The 23,915-nt window shown below is 39.4% G+C and overlaps 1 long non-coding RNA gene across 3 annotated transcripts in view; it reads right to left on the bottom strand.

Moving 5' to 3' along the window:
* Nucleotides 1–927: 927 nt before the first annotated feature.
* The window catches only part of LOC128566708 (uncharacterized), a 154,671-nt gene continuing 131,683 nt past the window's right edge, over nucleotides 928–23,915 (bottom strand). Inside the window, exons 4-6 of one of the 3 annotated variants that reach the window (XR_008374621.1) lie at nucleotides 2,988–3,048; nucleotides 1,454–1,570; nucleotides 928–988 (exon numbers count right to left, since the gene is read on the bottom strand). This is a non-coding gene — a long non-coding RNA (uncharacterized LOC128566708). Of the gene's footprint in view, nucleotides 989–1,171; nucleotides 1,571–2,818; nucleotides 3,049–23,915 lie in introns of those variants that run through there. The other 2 variants (XR_008374620.1, XR_008374619.1) reach the window with 2 other exon arrangements.

Here is a 23,915-nt window from a genome sequence, read left to right on the forward strand (position 1 = left end):
AATGGTTTGTTAAGGTGATTCTTCTACTCCCCTTGGCCACAAATCTGTCTTAAAAATCCTGCCTTGGAGAAGGGGAGTGATGGAGTCCTGATCTACGCCAAGCAGATAGTTGGCCCTCACTTAAGAAATGATACAGTAACTGCAGGGAGGGCTTAGAAATGTTCTTAATAAAGCAGAGGTGAATGGGGAGACTTTCAGCAATAGATGTGCCTGAGGCTGCAGCTTCTCATCTTCCTTTCAACCAGGCTTCTTCCCCCGTGACTCCTAAAACCAACTGAAATTCTCTTCTTTCCAATTCACAACTTGTCAGTTACTAGTCATAGTATAAATGTACCTGCAAACTGCAGATCACACCAGAGATGCCAAGACTCGGGATTAAATCACATGGGGCGTTACTATAGGGCAAGACCAGAATCCAGGTCCTGCAACCATCAGCACCTCCTGCTATAACCACATGAATCAGGGGATCTACCTATACACAGTCTCCAAAAGGCTCCCCTTTATCCTTTATCGTATGCTGACAAAGCAGACGGCTACCATATACTTCTTGGCTAGACAGATGCACAAAGCATTCTCTGATGCTCCTGCTTTCTCCTCCTACACGAACTGGGGTCAGTGTAACAAGTACTTCTTAATTCTTAGTTCTAAAGGTTTGTTCACACGTCAACTCCCAGGTGACGGTGTCATACACACATGGTTCCCTCCCTATAGGCATCGTGGCACCTAATTGTATGCAGAGGGGACTCCTTGCGATGACTGTGGCTGTTGTGCCACAAAGCAAATGGGCTGCTTCTCAGAAAAGCCTGAGTGAGAGGCGGGGCAGAGGCAGGGCTGGGAAACCAGGGCCCGAGGACAGGCAGCACGGTGCGCACCTCGAGTTTGCGGGAAACTGAAAAGCAATGATGACATCAACTCACAGCCAGTCTGCTCCTTACTGTCTCCAGGCCCCAGCAATTCCAAACGACACCAGCAATAAAACCTCTCCTTCCTGAAATAAATATTTTTTTCATTTATGCGCTAACGTTAAGAACAACTGCTGAATTTACACAGAAAAGTCAATTTTATGTACAAAAATATGATTTATATTTAAAAATATCTCTGCAAGCTTCATATTAGCACACTTTGATCATATATTCTTTAATAAACAGGGTAATTTATTAATAATAAATAAACAGGGTAATTTATTAAGGTAACTTAATACAGAAAACTCCAGTTTCCCGGCCAGCCTCAACCCACATCAACTCAGCTATTTGCATATTTCTTTCCAGAGTTTGTGGCTAACAGTTTGGAATCATTCCCAACAGTGCCTGTGTCTATTTCCTATGGTACTATGTATTAATGCTTTTAAATAGTAGGTTCAAAATAAACACTGATAGTGTATTAGTCTGCTCTAGTTGCCATAATAAAATGCCACTGACCGGATGGCTTAAATGACAGATATTAATTTTCTCACTGTTCTGGAGGCCAGAAGTCCAGGATCAGGTATCAGCAAGGATTGGTTTCTGGTGAGGGCTCTTTCCTTGGCTTGCAGACAGCTGCCTTCTTTCTGTGTCTGCTCATGGCCTGTTTTCTGAGGAAAAGGAGAGAGAGAGAGAGAGAGAGAGAGAGCGCGCGCGCTTGGATGTCTTTTCTTATGAGGACACCAGTCTTGTCAGCCTTAGGAATGGATGGGAATATACTTATACTATGATCTCAGCCTCTCAGCCTACTACAGCCTTATACTATGATCTCACTTAACCTTAGTACCTCTTTTAAGGCCCCATCTTCAAATACAGTTGCACTGGGGGTTGGGACTCCTACATTGAATTTGGGGAGGGAAATATTTTCAGCCCATAACAAATGTGAATATAAAGAATAAGAAATACACTTAATTAATGTATCACTTAATAAGAACGATATTTAATTAATACAATTCTGTCATTTGCTGTGAGTCTGCAGCATTTACTTTTATTTAAATTTGTGTTTAAAATTTAAAACAAAAATCAGAGTGGAAATTGCAACATGTAAAGCTTTTATTTGGTGTTTGAAAACTTCACCTCATATCTAAGGTATTTTACTGCTTTGCAATAATACCTTTAAAATTTAAATTTTCTTTATTGATTATTACTCATATAATTGAATTAAATCGAAATGTATTGTTCCTTATTGCCACAAATATGTAGATGTGGTTTTCACCCCTTTAAGAAATATATTAATTTAAAAAGTTTTAGTTTATTACTTAATTCCATTCTTGTACTATAAAACTGTCATTGTTTTGACTTGCTTTGTAACAGCCAAGAATACAAAATATTCACTGTATTTCTTCTCTAGGCATTTTTATTTTGTCATTGGATTTGTCAAATACCCATGGAAAGCTACAGAGGAGAGGCTCTTGGTCATTACTAGAAAGGAAAATGAAAAGTTGCTAAGCAAGTCATACCATGGGGCTCTGAGGCCTCAAGGTAGCCTCAGTTTAAGTGTTCTCTGCAGAAATCTAGCCAAGTTCTTTCCTAATAGATGGGGAACCTTGGGAAAGTGAACAAAAATGTCTTATTCCCATCCATTCCTAGTCCCTCCCATGTGTCTCCTGTTTTCCCTTATCTGCTCCATTTGAGGCATTGAGTGCACACCTGTGGCACCTCAGTCCACAAGTCCAGCCCAGCCCAGCCCCTCTCAGTCCCAGGATGTGTACCTCAGCAACACAGTCTGCCTTTTGGAGGACTGACCTCAGAAACAGCCAGCAAGGACCTCACACCCAGTCTTGGGGCCATTTGGCGGGGGAATGCTGGAGACCCACACTCAGATTTTGGTGGGCGGGGCTTGGACAGGCATTTTCTCTTGGTCCCCTGGCCTTTCTACCCACAAGGAGAAGCACAGGCAGAGGGACCACCAGCCTGGCAGACCTGGCCATCCAGGTCCAAGGGAGGCACTGCTGTGACAGCACATGTCTGCTGACGGGTGTGACTTCGCTTTGATGCAAGATGCATGTGGCAAAATTTCGTCCTCACCAGCTCCTTGAATCGTCTGTACATCATGGATCTCAGGCATCATGTTCCTCCCTCAAGATCCCTAGAATTGCCAGAAGAAAATTATTGAAAGTCAACCAGCCTCTTGACTCTCCAGCTAAGAGGGAAACCTCGATGGCTTGTTTGTGGCTACGGCAGCAGACTGGGAACCCTGTCAAATGAAGTCAAATTTGTATGTACTTTCCTAAGAGAGCGTTTTTTTCCTTCTGCTAGTATTTAAACCAAAATTACATGAAGATAAGCAAAGACCACTCTCAAAGTACCCTTTATTTCATATAGATGCACCTACATTTGTATTTGTCCATCTGTGATTCATGTGTGCATGTTTTTGCACGTGTGCAGTTATGTATCTGTGCCAGCCAGTCTGGTGGAAAAATGTGTGCACGCACATGTGTGTTTGTGTCTTTGGCTCCCAAAAGTCCTGTCGAGAGTAATTTGTTTTGAATACTGATGCCTGCTCTGGGTGAGACTTACATTTTTTTTTTCCTTTTAAAGGTGTCAGTAGAAGCTGTGAAAAGGTACAGATCAGAGAATATAACATCCCCCAAGGGACTTTTCAGAGGTTCACACCTCATGTGCCAGACTCCCTTATTTCAGGGTATTTGACATGCTTTGTTACCTGATTAAACCTGTATGTGTTTTGTTCTGGCTTATTACTGTCTGAAGCACTATGTTGTGAAATGAAAATTACTGGCGTTTGCCTACCAAATGCAATGATTCAGACAATTATGAATCAGGATTCTTTAATTATAGAGATTGGCACCTGATAGGTTAATTTCAAAAGCAAAGTTAACCATAGGGGCTCTATTTATTTTCAAACTAATTCTATTGAATTACATTTCATTTAAAAGGTCTTATTGGTCCCCTATTAATAAATGGCATTGTATCAAGAAAATAAGGAACAATAAACAGAATGCTCAACATTATCTCACCTGGGCTGGAAACTGAAAAAAAAATTAGGTGTTCACGAAATAGGACTCAAGCACTAGTGGTTCTTTTGGGACATTTCTTCGGTAGTAATCTTACTTATATTTCTATTCTGCACTATACTTAAGTTTAGCTTAAAAATAATTGGTTTCAAGGCATTAGATTATGTTGTTTGAGAATGAATAAAAAAACAAGATGATTTGTGGGAAAAGAAGATTCTGTTTTAAGCCCATGTTGTTTTCTTTATCTTCCCTGGATATGCTGATATTACAAATATTACTATAAATATTAAATTTTTATTTTATAAGCCACTTTATTAGTTATAAGCCACTTGTATAGTTAATAGATGTTAAATTGAACAACAGTAACAATTTGGTGCAACACAGTCTACTGAGGCAGCTTCTTTAAAAGATTCAATGTGTTGAGTCACAGCCTAAGGATTTAAAATGCACACTATTTTTAAAGTGTATATGTGTTATACTTATTCTAAGATTTCTTTTCTTTATTCCAAGAAAAGGATGCACATAACAATTTTTAAAAGATCCAGACAGTGGAGCCCAAAATAAAAAAATTTAAGACTTCCTCTACCCCTGTTACCCAGAGGCACAGAATTTCAACACTTTCTTAATTTATTTCCTCTAGTGGTAGCCTTACAATTTACATATCTCTATACATTTTAGGAACTGTGATTTTTTTTTTTAAAGCATATGTATGCTGTCCCACAGTTTCCTAAGAACCTTCCCCAAAGCAACACATTTTGGCTGCTTTTCAAGCCTGCTTCCATGCTTACAGAATACATTATCTAAGTTATTATTTAAACGATTTTCAAATGAAAGAATCTCAAAAATGCCCCAAAATTCTGCATTTCAGTAAAATGTGGATGTAAGCATGGAAATGTTATAGGTAAAGTGCAGGCTTCTTTTCCTTTGGAGACTCTCTTTACATACTCCTCCGAAACCCTCCGGACGGCAGTTATTCTTTTCATCTCTCCTGCTCTGGGACATCACTGTCCTTCACAGGCTGGGCACAGACTCTTATCCTCAGATCATTAACACTTACGGGGATACATAGCTCTCCCAAAATGAACAGGAGCATCTTGCTTTGACATTGAGGCTCCCTATGACTGATCTTTAATTCCATGCCGAGACATCTTTTGCAGGTAAACTCACCTTATATCTTGTAATATTAAATTCACATCACCTCCTGGAACAGTATTTAAGGTACTCTAGTCATCACAATAAAGTTCAAATGTTTGAAAGATACTTTTTAAATTATGATATTACTTCTTTAAAATGTCCACAACACAGTAAAAATTTCTGCCATTCACACCCCATGAATTTTGGTGGCCCTTCCCAGGATCTAAATCCAGGAAAAATGAAAGACTATGTAAAGTCATATATTAATTTATGCTTTATTTTAAAATATTTATTATATGTTTTCATTACTGATTTAAACCATTTGATACGAACTTCCATCTTTGTACTGTTCTCCAAGTGATTTTTAAGGGACAGAGGTCCTATTACACTAAGCCTTCTGATAAGAAGATGTGTTAGGACCCAGCTGTTGGTTTAACATAAATTCTGAGATTTTTTGCTATTCAGTATTCTGGGACTATTCAGGTGAGAAAATGAGAAACACTTTTTCAATAATAGAGCATGACATTACAACTTTTCCCATTTTTTTTTTTTTTTTATATATTTGCTTGTTGTGACAGAGTCTCATTCTTTTGTCCTGGGTAGAATGACATGGCATCCTGGCTTACAGCAACCTCAAACTTTTGGGTTCAAGCAATAGTCTTGCCTTAGCCCTCTGAGTAGCTGGGACTACAGGCATGTACCACTATGCCAAGATAGTGTAGTATAGACAAGGTCTTGCTCTTGCTCAGGCTGGTCTCAAACTCCTGAGTTCAAGCAAGCCACCCACTTTGGCCTCCCAAAATCATAAGATTACAGGCGTGAGACACCATACTTGGCCTATTTTGCTTTTGAGACAGAGTCTCACTTTGCTGCCCTTGGTGGAGTACCATGGCATAACAGCTCACAGCAATTTCAAACTCTTGGGCTTAAGCAATTCTCTTGTATCAGCCTCCCAAGTAGCTGGGACTAGAGGCACCCACCACAATGCCTGGCTATTTTTTTTAAGACAATGTCTGCTCCTGCTCAGGCTGGTCTCAAACTCATGAGACTCATGGTTGGGAGACTGAGGTAGGAGGATAACTTGAGCCCAGGAGTTTGAAGCTGCTGTGAACTAGGCTGAGGCCATGGCACTCTAGCCTAGGGAACAGAATGAAACCCTGTCTTAAAAAGAAAAAAAAAGAATCAGTCTTTTCATTACAAGACCAAGTTATGGAGAAGGGAAAAAGACAGTTATTAGCTCCAGAAAAATCAAAAGGTTATACAGGAAAGAAAAAGTATCCATAGCATGGTATAGGGTCAGATGTGAATAAAATGTATAAAGTCACATCAGTGCCAATACTGAATGCAATATAGTTAAAACATGACCATGTTGGGAAGAGGAGGAATGAGAGGGATACATGTGTGTGGGTACCACAGGGTTTGGTGAAAGTGAGCTAAGTCTTCATTCCCAGGATCAGAAGTCACAGAAATGTTTCTACAAATAGCAATATCAACATGTTGTTTAGACTTACAGAGATAAATTCTATAGGAATCATTTAGAATATGGAAAGTGCTTTCCCCTAGGGAACCGAACCACAGAAATGGTGGACAACGATATGGGAAAGGGTATGTTGGAGGATTGCTATTTTGTTTATATATAACAAGTATGTCTATAAAACTTCAAAAGTATGTCTAACTAAATAATAAAGTACTTCTAAAAGTCCAATTTTATCCTAAAAGCAATGGGGAACTATCCATCACCTGGGAGCTCTAAGCAACGAGTCTTTCACCATCTGATAGCAGATTTGCATCGTATTAAAATTACTCTAATTACTTTATGGAGAATTGGAGGGAGGAAATAATGGTTGTAGAGGCATCTTTCAGAAGCTGTTAGTTACCAGGAGCCCGGGAGGTAGACAGGAAGCAATATAGGTGTGGATTTAGGTATGGCAGCAAAGGTGTGTAGAAGCAGACAGATTTATGAATATTTTATGATTGGATTGTGGGATGGAAACAGGAGGACTTGAGACCGATACCCATCTACTGTCTGGTGTGGACAATCGATGCATAAGGATTCCAGTCATTTAGTCATAAAGTGACAGAGAGGAGCAGGTTTGGAGGAAATGGAATGATTTCAGTATTGTATACCCAAGCAGAACAGTGATAAGGCCATCGTAGATATGTACTCAGAGCTCAGAAGAGAGCACTGGGCTAGAGATGGAGGCTCAGAATTATTAGCCCAGAAAGGGTGATTGAAGTCCAGGATGGATGAGATTGCCTACGCATGAAGAATAATCGGTGCCATAGTATATACGCAAAATAATTGAAAATAAGGCCTCAAAGAGGTATTCATACGGCCATGTTTATAACATTATTGTTCACATAGGTAAAATGTGGAAGCAACTCAAGTGTCTACTGACAGATGATTGGATAAGCAAAGTGTGGGACAGACACAGGATGGAATAGTATTCAGCCTTAACAATTCTGACACCTGCTACAGCACAGAGGGACCTTGAAGGCATTAGGGCTAAGTGGAATAAGCCAGTCACAAAAGGAGGAATACTGCCTGATTCCACTTACGTGATGTACGTAGAACAGTCAAAATCACAGAGACAGACAATAGAATAGTGGTTGCCAGGGGCTGCGGGGAGGAGGAAATGAGGAGTTACTATTTAATGGGCATAGAGTTTCGGTTTTATAAGTAGTGTGAAGATAGATGGCGGTGATGGTTGTACAACATTATGAGTATTTAATACCTCTGAACTATGCTTTCAAAAAATGGTAAGATGGTAAATTTTATAAGTTTTTGAACATAATTTTAAAAACTGGAAAAAAACAGGAGTAAATAAGAAAGAACAAGATATAATGAAGAACAATTGATTTTTAAGTAATTATCTTGTGACAAATGGGTTTAGTGAATGTTTTTCTGCATTTTATTAACTTGGTCCGAGGAACTGCATATGAGATTTAATTAGAAAAGTGAATATTGGCTAATGAATTGTTTTTACAAATACACTCGGATTACTGGATTAATGGTATTGATTAAACTCCTTCATTGGAAAATAAATAATTAAAAAAAAAAAAACACGCGTGTTTTGTTTGAGTTGGACTCTGTTCTCAGGACCAGGAGACACCGGGACAGAGCCCAGATCCTCAGCATCGAGAGAGTCATGGGCTGCTGGGTGAGGCAATGCCACAGACAGTCAGCCTGGTGTTGAGATGCTGTTGAGAAATGAATTCCATTAGGGACCTTGGAGAAGTTTCTATTGAGGAAATGATGTTATCCTGTATTTTATAGAAAGAGCAGACTTTGGAAGTAAAGAAAGCCATCCAGGCCAAGGTTGCTGAGGGTACAGAGGTCTGACCTTGCTTTGACAAGGAGTTCTCAGGGGAGGGTGGAGGTCAGAGGACAGAGACAGAGCTCATTTACATGCCATACTAAAGAATTTAAGTATTATACCACCTGGACTCTGAGGACTCACTGAAGATTTTTAATCAAAGAGCCAGGGCACAACCAAGACAGAAGGCTGTTCCTGAGGGCACGCCCCGTCTCGGGGCAGTCCTGGCAGGAGTGGCGGTGAGAAGGATGGCCAGCAACAGGACGCACACTGAAGAACCGGCCACCTGTCCCTTCCACCATTGTACCCTCGCTCCTGCAGCTCTCGGTACGTAACCTTCTCCAACTCAGTCACAGCTGTCACTCCCAGGGCTATCCCTTGTCCTAGCGATCAGAAGCCGAGATATTACTGGAGTCTAAAAGCTCTGTCCCCAGGAAGCTGTGCAGAGCAGTCTCCGAACAGGGAGGCTGCCTGAGCAGCAGCCTAACTCAAAGGGCCCTGGGAGCCACAGCAGGCCTCAGAAAACGAGGCTTCTTTGCTGCCCAGGCCTATTGCATTTTCTCTTCATATGTTTTCTATTTCTGCCCAAAGTTAATTGCAAACGATCCAGTGGATTTGTACACAGAATTATTACACCTACAGAGATATTCATTGCCATTTTATATTTTGGCAAAAATGGAAAACAACTTAAATTTCTAACAGTGAGGAATTCACTAAATAAATTATGGTATAGCCATACAATATTACACCACGTGACCATTTTAAATGATGGAGAAAAGAATACGTAATCACGCAGCATGCTGGTCTTGATTCCTAAATGCCAGAATTATGCATGATTCTTTTTTGCATTTCCAATCATTTCCTAAATTTTATATAATGTGGATACATGTTTTAATTAAGAAATGTTATTTAAAAAATCACCACTGTTCTCTTTCCCTTTTATTTTGAGGCTTACACATTCTTGGATTCAATACCATTTAAAGAAACTGTAAGTTTAGAAAACGCTGAAAGCATATCCTCACGTATCATTGACCTAAGGAATCAACTGTGCATTTCTGGACATTTCAAAGCTATAATTTCAACTGTGATCCCGAAAACATGGTCAAGCCTCAAGAGTAAAATATAAGAGTAAAATTTATATCACCCATCAAAACTCCTTGACACACACAGATTTTATGTCTGTGAAGTTTAGGCAGATACCATGGTCTTTATGATTGCTGAATCCTATAGTTTTGCACATTATACATCATTATCTTTTCTTCTCTCTCTCTGAAGTCTGGAACTTAATAGTTACAAGTACAAAGGTGTAAAAAGTGGAAATTTTTTAACTCCCATACAACGATTACTTATGGTTTATCATTATTCGATATTCATTTTAGACTTGCCATTTAAACAATTACATTAATTTTGGAGATGTCAGGACAAACTTCATAAATATTCTTTCTTGTTGGGAAAGAGCATTTGTATAAAATGGACACTCTGGGGTGGCCTAGCCGAAATGCCTTACAAAGAAAATATATAAAATGTTAAAGTAATGAGCAGATCTTACCTTCCAAGTGCCTTAGTTAATCCGGGGAACTATGGAGGCAATTCCAGGAAGTTGGGTTAACACTTAAAAGCCTCCTGGTGCCACGCAGTTGGGGGAAGCAGCAACTCAGAAGAGCTGACGGTCCTTCCGAAAAGCACTTCACTTACTCCTGGCGGCGGGAAGCTCCAACATAAGGGAAATCTGGCTCAGACATTTGTGGTTTTATAGCTGCTAGATCCAAGAAAGTCAAAGTGAAATATAGGCATTTTGTCAGAATCCTTTTTCTGTGCCAGTGTGCTTTATTTAGTCGTAAAGGCAGATGGGGAAACTGAGGTCCCCAAGTATAGATTTGTACTTGCCCAAAGACATTAAAAAATAGACATTAAAAACCAGACTTCACACAAATATAATACATTTTCTGAAGTGTTTCTGATTCTGTTCGCATGTTCTGAATATTTGTTAATTCATTAACTCCAGAGATTTGGACAGCTTGGCTTGATTTGAATAACACTTTGAAATTTAATACAATGCCCTCCTTCTCCATATTATATAATTTTGGCTCCAGAAATGAATGTAGTATTGAAAGTTCTTATATTTTCTTACAAAAGTGTAAGAAACATATCTTTTTCTTTAATTCTTGGCCCAGATTCAGGTTGTAAAGACACATGGTTTTCCAAACACCTGCATGAATGTAAGATCCAAATCTGCTTAAGGGGCCTGCATGTTTTGTCTTTTAAAAAATCATGTTTTTTTCCACCAGGGACTGATCCAAGATCTGCTGCAGATATCACATATTCTTTCCTAAAAGAACTTTTCTTTTCCTTTTCAGGAATGATTAGGAAAAGCCCTCATGGTAAGCCTGATTGCAAGGCTGTCAGTGCTGAAAAAAAAAGGCGGTATTGGCCCAGGTTACCAGGACAGGAGAGAAAAGGGCACGTGATTTTGAAGCTATTCATAAGAGTGCTGTGGTCTCACTTAAGCTGCAGAGGAATGCTTAGGGATAGATTTCCTTCACACTTTCTCATGGAAGAGGTAAAACGCCAAAAAGATCTAGAGTTGGCTGTCCAAAGGCTTAGAAGAGACCCAGGTTTATTCACTTTAATGGTGTACTATTTAAATTGTTCATGAATATTCTTGGACATGATTGGAGATCGATGAACACACACTATCTCTTTGAATTTAACTCTTCTTAAACTGGGTCTTTCTAAGTATCCCAAGAAACTTACTGTCATTTTTAAGGACCTAATGCTACTGGACCTGCACGCTGAATTCTTCGTCAGTGAGAGTGACACCTGCCATGAATCCAGGGCTCATTCTCACTTCTCCCACTTGACACCAATGGCTTACATTTGCAAGACAGAGCTATACACTTTATTCAGTCCCTGACAAGACTAATTTGCACCCTCACCTATTTTTTCTTGATCAATTGTGCAAGGGACTTGTACATTTTCTTAGTCTTTAAAAAGAAATAAAGATATAGGGTTTGTTAAATCTATCGTGTATTTGTGTTCCGTGCTTTCTAACTCATCGATTTCTGTTCTTATTTTTGTTATTTCCTTCCTTCTATTCCATCTCATTTTAATATATCTAACATTCGGAGATCAGTACTTAGATCAATGAATTCTCAACTACACACATTTAAAAGTCTCTCTAAGAATGATTTCTCTTGCATATAAACGTCGATATATAGAATTCTCATTATCATTCAGTTCAAAATATTCTCTAATTTTCATTTTCTCATACCATTTTTTCAGTTTATTTATTTTATATATTTTTACTCACATTTCAACATAGTCAGAGAATGCGAAACTTCTGAATGATTTCAATCATTTAAAATTTTACAAGAAACGTTTGTGGTCTAATATATTATTCATGTTCATAAATATTTTCTTCAGATATTGGGGTCAAGTCTGTTAATCATGATGCATAAATCTTGTATATTTTATTGATTTTTTGTCTGCTTATTGAAATTTTCTTTTCTGTAGCTTGATCTAGCTTTTCTTTTAATTATGTTGATGTTTCTTTACATATTTTGAGGTTATGTTATTAGAAGTATATAAATCTAGAATTGCTATATATTCTTGGTGAATTGACCATTTTTCATATGAATTTATCTTTTCCCAAGATCTACTTTGTTTGATATAACAACAAACCACAGCAAATTTCCTTTTTATTGATATTTGTATGATATAGATTTTTTTTCATCTTTTTACATTCAACTTTTCTACCTGTGTTTCTAAGCCACATATTTTGTCCAAAATATACACAAACAGGGATATTGATATGAATCTGATATAGATATAAGGTCAATTTCTCCACATATAACCTTATCTAGACCTAAATTTGTATCATTATTATTTTTGAAATATAATTTATAAATATCTTATATTTTACAAACTAATTGCTTAACAAATTAGTTTAACATACATAATATTCTCTAACTTTCACTTTCCTACTTAATACATATTATACATATTATACCTATTCATGTCTATGTTATTTTTTCAATATATTATTATGAAACTTTCAGCCAAAGTTAAAAGAATTTTACAGCAAACACATGAGTATCTATCACTTAGATTCTACTAACAGTTTACTAAACTTCCTTTATCACTTAACTTTCAATGCATCTATTAACCTACATCCTCTTCTGCCGTGGTGTCACCTAGAAAGGAGTAAGCACACTGCAAAATCTTTTACCTCTGGGTAGAGTTGATTTATAGAGTTAACAGAGACAGAAGTTTCACTTTTTGTTTTATACACATCTGCATCATCTAGACAGAGAATGCAAGAATTGCTTTTGAAAGGAAAAAGAGATATCTTCTTTTAAAATTACAGATTCCAAATCAGTCCCTTACATGTTCTAGGCCAGCATGGCTGAGGACCAGCATCATTTTCCAACAGCAGGTTAAGCCTCTCTTTATGTGCATATTGCAGTCAGTTTTTGAGCACTTACTAAATGAAATTAATCTTTTCTCTGTGCTATTCCACTGACCACTCACAGCCACCAGGTGAACTAAGTGGTGTTACTCACCTCATGTGATGAACAAGAAAACAGAGACACGGGGAGGGGAAGATAATCAAGGCCACGTGGCAATGAACGGCAGAAGACCCTTAGAGCCCTGGGTCCGAATCTCATCCATGTGCCTACGAGCTCATAATTTTTTCATTTTTACATTAATTAATTCAAAGAAGACATAGAGTGTCTACGATGAGCCAGACAAGGCAGGTGGCAGACATTACCTGTACCAAGATGAACAAGACACCTTCTGTGACTTGAAGAAATTTACAGTCTGTTAAGAAACCTCATTTTGATACTGTCTCACAAGATCTCTGATAAGAATAATCACAGGTCACTTGGGGAGCACAGGGTGAGTGCACATGACCCATTTGGGGGAAAAGATTTCCTGGAAGAACGATGTAAAGGAGAGACGTGGAAAGAAACAGAGGCTGAGTAAGCCAGAGCACCTGGCAGCACACCCCAGGACCGGCCTGACACAGGGTGGGGAAGCCAGACCAGGCCCAACCATGAGGAGACAGGCACTCCAGCAGAGGGGACTTACCACGCAATGGGCCTGGGTCAAGAGAGGTCATTGCCCATTTTGGATTTGTGTCATAGAAAGAACTCAATTTCTAAAACACAGATCTGATCATGCCTTTCTATTTAAAAACCTTTAATAGTTTCCTACTCCTTAGAGAAAAATGTCCCAGCTCCCTAGCAAATGTACAAGCCCCTTACAACTGGCTCAGGATATGTGGTCTATCCGTTCCTATTCCTCCAGCCATCTTGGATAGCTTAACTACCCAGCCACACCCTAATTCCATAAGTGTCCTTTATTGCCTAGACATCCAGATGAAATGAAATGTTTCTTCATCATTGTGCCCCTGATTCCTTTTGCGTGCATCTGATGTTTGAAATACTACATTATTAGTTTTTGTTTATGTTTCTCTTGTCTGACAGCCTTTGAGCACCTTCATATCTCATTTTATTAGCTTAGGCCTTTTGGACCAGCTGGGATTCAGGAGGCCTTCAGTAAGTACTTCTGTAACCTAATTGACTTGAAATTGAATTTTGTCAATCATTGATTGCACATTCTTCCCTGAAATGATAGTTACACTTACCAGTTTGTATGACCAAATTTTCAGTTCAAGAAATCTGGCTTTTATGATTTCCTTCTAAATAAATACATATTAAAAACTTAAGTGGGACCATGCGAAAGTTGGAGGCTTTGTTGGAGTGGTGATAAAGATTTAGATTTCACTCCTGGCCACTGGCCTGGGAAATAGAAGATCCCTGCTGAGTGGCCCTCTTTAGATTCAAAGATTATTCTCAGCCAACCTGTGAATCAGAATCCCAGGGATTGGAGCCCAGGAACCTGCATGTCTGACAATTCTCAGCCATTGTTCCCAAACAAACCCTCCCTCCTTTCCAGCCATCTCCCTAGTAATTATTACGCACAGTAAAGTTCCAGTACCATTGCTGATAACCTTCCCTAGCAATATAATCACTCATAATTTTCCAAATTAAATTACACTTTCCTGAGAGGTGTAACTGAAACCACATTTTATAGAACAATGTAAAGAGAGGCAGTCCCTGGTGCATAGGTGGAATTAAAGAAGTGATAAATAAATAAAAGTGCCAGTAATATCCTTGACATGAGAATAATTACAAAGAGTCTGAAAAATTATAGTCATAAGACAGAGAATTTACAAAGTGACTTCATGAATGTAGTTCCAGGTAGATATATTTGTAGTACTATTTTACTACTATTTTAAAGTCCTGATCCTGATTTCCTAACATAGCCTTTCTGCAGGAACATTAAGCTTAGTTGTTAATGATATCCACCAGAAGTAATGTAACACCGGTTGTGAACACCTGCTTTTACAAGAAAGATGGCAAATGTCACCACATGCTATGAATGGTTATTATTACTCCAAGTTCTATTATTATTGCAAAAGTATATACCATGGGTTAACTCATAGTCACAAAATTGAAAAACAGAATGCAGCAAAGTAAAAACACTTAATAAGAAAATTATATTTTGTAAACAGAGAGAGAGAAAGAGGGCATGTAATACTAAAGTAATCCATTTGCCATATATTTAATACTACTCAGTTATAGCAAAATAATCAGATAGTTGGAGTTTGGTGACAATGATAATAATTAATTATAACCCCCTTCATTACTTCCTATGTGCCCTGACTAAGCTGGAGCTTTCTATACGTTATCTCTAGTATACTATTATTCCAATCTTTTACAGTTGAAGAAACCACCACGTATAAGCAAATGTCTAATGTCATACAACTAGTTAATGACAACACTAGTTTCTGAATCCAGGACTGCCTGACCTCAGAGTTCATGCTGTTTGCCCATTAGGCTATAAACTGCATGAGGGCAGAGCCTTTTGCCTGTTTTTCATTTCCTGCCCCATTCCCAGAAACTTGAACAGAATATGGTATACAGCAGGTGCTCAATAAATAAAATAACACCAACATGCTGTCCAAATCAAAATTTTACCCTGTCCATTTCTCTGAAATAATTCTTTAATCCCATAGTTTATGATAGTGCCCTAACCCAAATAGAAGTTATGTTAATAATGATAGAAAAATCATAATAAAAACAAACTTTATTAGTCCAAAGGAAAGCAAGAAAGGAGTAAAAAAGGAACACAAAATAAATGGGACACATAGTGAAGATGGAAAACACAAACCCAGTATATTAGCAAATTAAATTTAGTATCTAGTAAACAGACTTCTCCAATAAAAAGATTGAAAAAATTTAAAAATTATATTGATTTTGTTTATTTTTTTCTATTCCTCCCTTTTAAATGTCATAAAGGTGAAAAATGGAGACTCAAGAGAGTGAAGAAACTTGCCAAAATTACATAGTGAATGTGCAGCAGAGTCGGGATTTGAGCCCAAGCTGTTCACCCCCTAAGTCCTGCCTGGTGGCTCTGCAGTACAGACTTAGCCAGGAGAAGGTGTATCTGGGCTGATAGTAGCCGTCAATGTGCCGCTTATGGGCATACCCAGATTGCAGCTGGGAACGGTGAATGGTAAATATTAGTGCCACTATAATGACAAATAAAAGCTTTTGGGGAACGGATAAAATTTCTAAAAAGTGTTAAGGAAGGCAGTGACATTGAAAACCACAAATTAGCAGTAGAATCAATACACAAATACAAGATTTTCCCTAGGAGTACCTGGCAGTCCTGGTTAAGAGCAGAGAAAATGCATTGGTGATTGATTCTGGGTGGCAGAAGACAAGGGGGTTATGGAGGAGAGACAAGTTAAGTAAATTTCATCTTGGCCGGCGGGTGGGGCATAGCCTGGGGAGGGAGTCTTCAAAGAGAGCAAGTGTAGGGCCAAAGGGGGCAGATACCTCCATGAGGCCAGAGCGGGGACACTTGGAGGAAAAGGGGCGAGGACTATGGAAGGATATGAACCTGCTGTCGCAGGCAGTAGATCAGGTATCCAGACAACATCCTGTAAGGTCCCCAACTTTTTTGGCATCAGAGACCAGTTTCATGGAAGACAATTTTTCTTTTCTTTTTTTTTTTTTTTTTTTTTTTTTTGCAGTTTTTGGCTGGGGCCGGGTTTGAACCCATCACCTCCGGTATATGGGGCTGGCGCCTTACTCCTTTGAGCCACAGGCACAACCCGAAAGACAATTTTTCCATGCACTTGGTGAGAGAGGGTTCATTTCGGATGATTCAAATGCATTATTTATTATGCACTTTATTTCTATTATTACTACATTGTGTAACATATAATGAAATAATTACATAACTCACCATAATGCAGAATCAGTGGGAGCCCTGAGCTTGTTTTCCTGCAAGTAGACAGTGCCAGCACTAGCGTCGCTGCCCAGCTCTACCTGAGATCAGCAGGCATTAGAATCTCCTAAGGAGCACGTCCTCTAGCCCTCACACACACAGCTGACAGTAGGGTTCATGTTCCTAGGGGAATCTAATGTCACTACGGCCCCGACAGGAGTGAGAGCTCAGTAGTGCTGTGAGCAATGGGGAGCGACTGTTAAGTACAGATGAAGCTTGGTTTTCCTGAGGCTCACCTCCTGCTATGCGGCCTGGTCCTCACAAGCCACTGGACCAGACCGGTCCATGGCCTGCGGATCGAGTACCACAGCTATTAGGTATCCTTGAAATAAATTAAAAACAAAGGTGATGTTGGTTAAATAGATTTCATTTTTATCATTAAATTTCAAGGAGAAAGATACAAGCCTCCGGCTGCTGCTCACTTCTCTTTATTACCTGACCACCATTTTTATGAAATTCTTAAAAACTCCAAGATCATTTAAAAATTAGACATTCCTCCAGGTAACAGATTGCTTTCTCTGAATCACTCTAATTTTTTGCCCAAAAATGGGGAGGAAGAAAATAGTTAAAATTAGCCACCTTTTTTATAGTGCATTTGCTGAAACCAATTAGTAATTATTTTTTAACATAAGCAGTTGGTGTGAGAGTGGTGATAATATATTAACAATATAAACTTAGCATCATTAATGAGATTGTCATTTCTCTATGGAAGCAAAACTGTCAGAAGCTGTCCCCTTTGTGACAGAGAGTTGCTGTTTCGGTTCTGGGGTTGGGGATGGTGGCAGTTTAAAAACTCTAAAAGAATGACCTGGCAGTAATCATGAATGGCATGCTATGTATTTGAAAATCAGAAGTGTATACAATTTTTCAAGACTTCTCATAATAGGCCAGGCATGGTGCCTCATGGTTGTAATCCCAGCACTCAGGGAGGCCACAGTGGAGAACTGCTTGAGCTCAGGAGTTCAAGACCAGCCTGACTAAGAGTGAGATCCCATCTCTACTAAAAATAGAAAAAATTAGCCAACTTTGGTGGCCAGCACCTGTAGTCCCAGCTACTCAGGACACTGAAGCAGGAGAAGAGCTTGGAACAAGGAGTGTGAGGTTGCTGTGAGCTAGGTTGACACTACAGCACTCTAGCCTGGGTAACAGAGTGAGACTGTCTCAAAAAAAAAAAAAAAAAATTTAAAAAAAAGACTTCCCATAAAAGAAATGAGCAATTTTTGTCCTACCAGTTAAAGGATGAGTATTTTAAGCACCTATCAACATCAAAGTGTGGCTTCTTCACAATGAAGTATCGACATGGATGGAAACTCCCTGGGTCCTGGTAATAAGTATGTCTTTTCGTACTAATTATGAAGCCATCTAATATTAGCCTTTTCTTCTCTGAATTTCCATATTTGGATTCAGATTGAAACTTTCTTTTCACTCCTCAGTTAATCAACGCTGGCATCAAACCCCACTCTGGCAGCCCTGATATTCAGTGCTGGTTTGACCTAATTCTACTCAGGCAAGAAACTCATTCACTTTTTGGTCAAAAATAGTTAGAAGTAAGGAGAAAGATGGAGGAAAGGAGAGACATAGCAAGTCTTTCTTGTGTTAGGGTATCAGCTTACTTAATAAATGTAGGTACTTTTTTAATGTGTCACGCTCAGTTCCAAGAGTTGCTCGCCGTTCATGCTGACCTGTGACTGAGTGTGACCTGCACTTACCCATCCTCCACAGTCCCAGCTGTGCAGAGTTGAGAAGGGTAGGGCGCCTGGCGTGTGTGGTCCTAGCCTTGGTGTGTCCCTTCCCAATGCCCTCCAAGCCCTGGATGCTGGTGCTGTTTGTGAGTGGAAGTGGACCATCAGCCCTGGTCCCATTGGAGACATTTATTTCTGCTGCCCGGTGCATCATGCTGTGGCAAAGCTCTTGCCTGGTTTAATAAATAGCAGACTGCACTTGGGTTCCAGTTTCACATGACAAGATGCCTCTTCCCTCTGTTTGATGATGTGCAGTCTGCCAATCAGCCAGCATCAGGACAACAGTGTGGATCCTTAGGGGTTGAAAGTGCCATAATACAACACAGACTGGGGGAAATAGAATCAACTATTTTTTTCTATTTTGTTACTTTTTAATTTTGTTCTAGAACTCCATTCCCAAAGAATAACTTTGCTTTGCCAGAGACTGTGCATTACCTACCTAAAGTCCATTCTCCCCTTTTTGTCTTACTGAAATACTCTCAATTTTTTCCCAATTGCAAAACACCTCACCATGTTTACACTTCCCAGATTTCCTTGCAGCTGGTTATGAACTAGGCTCTGGCAAGGAAGATGCAAGTTGAAGTATTTTGTGAAACTTCCAGAATATGCATTTAAAATGGAATAACTCAATGTAAATGTACCCTTTGACCCTTTCCTCACTGCCTAAAAGGTTGACAATCTCTTATCACTGGCGTGCTATGTTACGTGGTTCTTTTTTTTTTTTTTTTTTTTGTAGAGACAGAGTCACACTTTATGGCCCTCAGTAGAGTGCTGTGGCATCACAGCTCACGGCAACTTCCAACTCCTGGACTTAGGCGATTCTCTTGCCTCAGCCTCCTGAGTAGCTGGGACTACAGGCACCCGCCACAATGCCCAGCTATTTTTTTGTTGCAGTTTGCCAGGGCCAGGTTTGAACCCGCCACCCTTGGTATATGGGGCCAGTGCCCTACTCACTGAGCCATAGGCGCCACCCTGTTACGTGGTTCTTAGATGTTATTTGGTATTGTGGCTTTGGGCATCTGTATCTTGTTTCTTCAGTGAAAATGCATCAACAGCAACTTAGAGTCAGGGACTACTTTTCCAAGCAATGTTGTGTATGTGTGAGCTTGTGAGTGCACACATTTTGAGGGTATGAGGGAGGAGCTATAAAAATAATAGAAGAAACAATCTCTGACATGTAGAGGTGTGTGATGAAGGTAAGACATACTTGGCAGGAATAATAATAGAACATATATGAGGAATAAATAAAGATACATAGCAATAAACGCAGGTATATTTCAATCTCATTTCAAGATCACTACCTTCAACTGGATTGCAAATGATCACTTTCCTTTCCTTTATGCTCACAGAGTTTCAGCCCAGGTGTCTATGAGTTCAGAACTGAGGTGCTCAGAAAGGATAAAAGAAGGCACTCACTCCTCAAAACTGCAAAGAATTGCTGATGTTCTGCTCTCACTGTGACCTTAACCACGGCACTCTTTATCCCCCAATGACAGAATTGTAGCCACATAGATTACCCCCTCTTCTTCCGGCAACTTTACCTCCTGTTTAACAAGGACCATGGGGAAAGTTATAAAGATGACATCTTAAGACCTAAAGGAAATCATTTGAAAATTAATTAAATTCAAATCTTTTTTTTTTTAATGTGAAGCTTCTTAAAAACATGGACACATGTGTAGCTATCTTTGTAAGGTTTCTTATCTTGTGCCATGTATATAAACCAAAGAGAGTGTCCACAGTATCATAAAGTACACTGATAAAATTCAATTTGCCACAAAAATCCTAACCCTGATAATAGTGGTTAAAACAGTGACATTTCTAGGAACCTAGAATCTAATAGAAAATGTCTCCTGTTATAGCAGCATAGAAAGAATAGCATCGTTAATAAATACAATTTATCACAAGTATATATATATATACATAAATCACAAGTTTCCTTCTCAGTCGTTTGACACACGGCATAAACAGGCTACTGCATAAATTGCATGGCAGGTAGTGATCATTTAAAATGGGGGGGTGATCAGAGAATGGAACCTCTGAAACAATCCTTTGAAGCTCATGCACTATACTACATCGTGACACAGGTCACCTTCCTGTGACTTTCCAAGCTTTTACCCACCATCCTCCAGCTGGAAGTGAAGGGTCTGAGGGTCTAGGGCATGCTGGAGCCACAATGTAGAAAGAGCCTGGGTCCTTGGAACCTTTTGTGGAAGATTATTTGCCAAGGACTCACCTTAAACTGCTCTTTAAGCAAAAAATAAATGTCAGGCTAACGCAGTGAAATACGGGGTTCAGCCATCATTGCAGTTAGCGCAGGCTTCATTAGCATGGCAGGTTGTGGTGGGCCAGACACAGACTTCATGTTCCCCCTTCCAGGGCCAAGAATTCACCTCACTTCACTAACAGTAATTAACAAAAATCACCTCTCTTGACTTCACCATGTCTTTGCTCTTCATACTTCCTCTCTGACATTTTCTCAGTAACATCACTTGAATTACTTATCCATTCATCAGAGACTAAGTTTTGGTTTTACTCTTACAGAGGCTACTACTGCTAAGACTTGAGTTCAGGAGTGAAGAACAAGAGAAGTGGAAGGTCGGGGGGGAAGAGATGACAGCTGGGGCCTGCAGGCTCTCTCCTTCACCATCCTCACTTCCACTTTGCTTCATCTTTTCCCTCCCAGGACTACTGAAGTCCTACCCAATGCCTGGCTTTCAGGGTTCTGCTGAGGTTAGGAGGGAGGCAAAGTTGTGAAAGTGGACTCTTTCTAGACTCTTTCTGGAAAGGACAGAGCCGAACTTGCTGCATAAAGGGTCTTGGAAACAGGCAGGAAACAAACTCCCACTGTGCTCAAGCAAAGGGCCCAGAGATGTCTAACTTGCAATTCTCTTTTTCTCCTCTCATCTTATTCTCTTGATATTCCCTGAGGTTATGCTAATGAATAATTGCCAATTCCATTCTTCTAAAAAGAATCAATCACTGTACAAGCAATAGCTGTCTCCTTTAGGTAATATCCCTGGAATTTAGGTCATGGCAACATTCTAGATCCATTTCACTAATAGAACACTTGCTTGAAAAACACAATCAATAAAGGTGTGTTACTGCTTTTTTGTTATGTTCTTTGACAGGTACAAGTTCAAGATTCAGGATGAGGTAAGTCCATTTCCAAGTGTGTGCACAACCACACATGTGAATGCACATGCAAATGTGCTCCTATTCACTTCAGCTGGCACCTGAAAACTGCACCTTGATGACTAAGACCCAGTTGATAATGGGTCTGTAGGAGAATCTGAAGTGAAGAGTCAGAAGCCCTTGCTCTCGTCACTGTTGTGTCACAACTAGTGCAGCATTGGGTGTACATGGCCTTATGTGGATCCCACCTCCCACACTTACCAGCTGTGTAACATTGTGCATTGTGCTTAACCTCTCTGAGCCTCTTTTGAAATATGAGAACCATGTGTGATGATACCTACCTCACAGGGATATGCAAAGATAACATGAGATAAATATAAACCCCTTGACACAGCACTATAGTAGTAATTCTCAATTTACGCTAGCTAATTCTATTAAAATTATAAAGGGAAGACTGCTTACCTAACAAATTCAGGTCATGGCAATATTTTATAGTGATCTATAGATTACTATATTCATCACCAAAGATCTCTAAAATCCCTTCCATTTGAATAATCTATGAAACTATGCCCAAACATCCTCTGACATAAAATAAGAGTGACATTCACTTACCTGCCTCACCAGGTTCTTATCCAGATCAAACAAGCAATACCCATAGTTCTCCCAGCGTACACTTGACTCCTGCCTTGAGAATGCCCTTTCCGAAAGGCAAGCCTGGCCACCTCCCATCCCTGCTAGAAAGACTGCAGTGGCTCTTCTTCTCTAATGAGAAGCTCCTAAGATGCTCTGCGTGTCCCCAAGGCCTCCAGCCTGGTCTTTCCTGTTGTGTCTCCACTTCAACCTGCGCCCAAACCACGTCCAACTCCAAGATGCCTGTGGCAGGCTTGCATGTCCCACTGTCTGTTCCCTCTGCCCTTGGACTTGGGTGTGGATCTCCATCCCTACCCACACCCATTCTCTTTTCGTCACACATTGAATTTTTTTTTTATGCATCAGATATGCTATTTTTTAAAATTTTCTTTTGTATTTTTTTTATTAAATCATAGCTGTGTACAATATTATTCGGAGTTTTGTCAAGGATCATTTTGAGCATCATTTCTGTTTTGAAGCCTTTCTCCAGTTCAACCTCTAAAGCAGAGCTGACTCCCATCTCCTCTGTCTTCTCCAGGTCCTTGCTGGATTCCTCCATATGCCTAGCACAGCACTTAGAGTCCTGCATGGCACTGTTGACTTTCATGGTTCTTGTTTCTTACCCTTCTTTGTCCTAGTGCCTAACACAACACCTAGCGTGCACACTTCAGGTAGAATTGCATGAGATTTCTGTTTTTATAGATATTGCCTATGTCATGCAGTTCAACCCAGAGTGGATGCTTAGTAAATATCAACTGAATGAATGAATGAATTTTCACTCCTGCTGACCTACTAACTGATAAAGCTCTTCAATGACACCCTGATTTTCACTTACATTTGTTTATCTGCCTAAATATACATGTTAACCCTCTTCCTATTTTCCAGTAGAATTTTGTTAAAATTTGAAGTTATATCTATTTGTTTTTACAACAAAATGATAGAAACAGTTTACAATCTTGTTCTCAGGACAACAGAGATTTGAAGGATTACTTAAGACAAATTCAAAATGTTAAAAAAAAAAAACTTCATAGATGTACTATTTCTCCCCTAAGCCAGCTTGAAATGCTGAAAAAGTTATTAATTTATTCAATGTTATAATCAGTCGTTGTATTATCTAGAAGCCAAATAATTTTCTAATTTCCCAGTTGCACTCCCTGATCAAGATATATACTCTTCTAAAAATGGTCATTGTGGTTACAAAATTGGTTCCAGGTTTAGTAAGAAGGCATAGGACAAATCACACATATGGGAGATGTATGTCTCACATTTCACAGCGTCAGGGAACAACCCAAATCATTCACTGATGATTCTCTCTCTGAAGATATCCTCTAAGCAAAGACACAAAGGTGTACAGTATGTATAACAGAAATTGGGATCCTGAATGCCTCAAGTATAGACTGTCACCAGATGACCAACTTCGTACTGAGGGATTAGCCCTCGGATACAGGACCTGATAGAGCTAACATCAGGAAACTAAAGAATATACTTTCTGTGGTGATGGCCAGCAGCTTTGACCACCATTGAGTCCACAGAATCACCAAGCATCAATTCAAATGCCTAGAGAGGCCAGGAAGACAACATAAAGAGATGAAGAGGGTTAAATGTGGAGCGATAGAGAGTGGTGAGGAGTGTGGCAAAGCATCCCATGAAAAGGTAGCAGCC

Source organism: Nycticebus coucang, chromosome 15 (assembly GCF_027406575.1).
Source record: "Nycticebus coucang isolate mNycCou1 chromosome 15, mNycCou1.pri, whole genome shotgun sequence".
Taxonomy (NCBI): Eukaryota; Metazoa; Chordata; class Mammalia; order Primates; family Lorisidae; genus Nycticebus; species Nycticebus coucang.